Here is a 1,512-nt window from a genome sequence, read left to right as displayed (position 1 = left end):
TACTGTCCCATGTGTTGGTGGTGGCATTAATATAAGTTGAAAGAACTTGAGTGTGCCGTCACCACGTCTGGTGATTACATGTTGGAGTACTGTGTATATAAAAAAAGAAAAAAAGGTTTCCAATATGCGCGAACTATCCAGAACTGTTCCTGATCATGGTTCTGGATAAATCACGGTTGTGGATACCGTGTCCATATCTTCCTTCCCTCAAGGAAAGGAGGGAGTTGGCTGCCATCACCTTAGTAAAGAACATGATGAAACCTGAACATCCACTTCACGAACTGGTTCCACCTCAGAGACTGACATCCACGGGGCGTAGACTCAGAAACCACGACAACATCAGCCATCCCTTAGCCAGAACAGAGCGGCTCAGAAAATCATTTTTGTACACCGCTGTCAGACTGTACAATGAGACTTTGTAATAATCTGTTATTTCGTGCCCATTTCAAGCATAGACTATTGTATCCGAATGAATGTGTTTTATTAATGCCATTCTTTCAGATTTGTTTTTAACTCGCTTTAAAGTCGCAGCTACAGAATATATCTATTTTAAAGATTATGAACGATGAAAATGTATTTAAATGTACATATACTGCGAATTTTTAGTATTTGAAGTTAGAATGTTGTAAGTAATAATTCTAATTTAACGTATTTTTCGAAATATGATAAGATAGTCTAACAATTGCAACGTGTTTGCTACTTGTGTACAGACCTCACAATTCAGCCGTGAGGCTGCGATGGGTTTTGGTTTTTCAATAAATAAATAAATAAAATGTTAACAGTGACCTTGGCTCCTTTTTGTTCCGTTTTAGACTTACATGAGAACACAGACGGCCGGTGCCAAGTACTGGTTTGGTCTGTCCGACATCGTGGCTGAAGGCGACTGGCAGTGGGCGGACGGCACGGACTATGACCCTGCAGTCACGTGAGTTCCTGTCCACATGTGTTTCGCACTTAGGGTCATATCCTGAGCTCATTTTAGCACTCAGTCACCAACTATATATGTATGTTAGCATCACCAACTATGTACTGTTTATATTTTTCGTACGTTGTACCCGATACATGTGTTGCGCAATAAAGTTGTTTTTCTTCTTCTTAGGGCGGATACTATTGATCGTAAGGCCAATTTTGCTGTGGCCCAAAACGTTCAGGTCCCAAAATTGACCTCTAGCTGACTTTGAGGCGGGCTTGGTATTAGGCTAGATCGTTTTTTTAAGAAGGAATTCTACATTGCTTAATACACTTCCAAAGAGCAACAAGGCCATAACTTAGTACAATATATCCCTCAGCGAGCCTGTCACACGATTTAGGTAATGTGTGATACATCCGATCATGTTAAAAATATTTTTAACATGATCTGCTGCTTTTTCTGCCTCTCGTAAACGATACAAGTACTGTATTAAAATATCATTCATGTCTCACTACTGAAATACCTCCGTAACCACATTCACACACACACAAGCATACCAAAACATACACACACACACACACACACACACACACACGTACGAC

The sequence above is a fragment of the Branchiostoma belcheri genome, unplaced genomic scaffold (genome assembly GCF_001625305.1).
Source record: "Branchiostoma belcheri isolate BF01 breed outbred unplaced genomic scaffold, Haploidv18h27 scaffold119, whole genome shotgun sequence".
Classification (NCBI taxonomy): domain Eukaryota; kingdom Metazoa; phylum Chordata; class Leptocardii; order Amphioxiformes; family Branchiostomatidae; genus Branchiostoma; species Branchiostoma belcheri.
The sequence above is the reverse complement of the archived record's forward strand: the minus strand, read 5'-3'. Positions refer to the sequence as shown.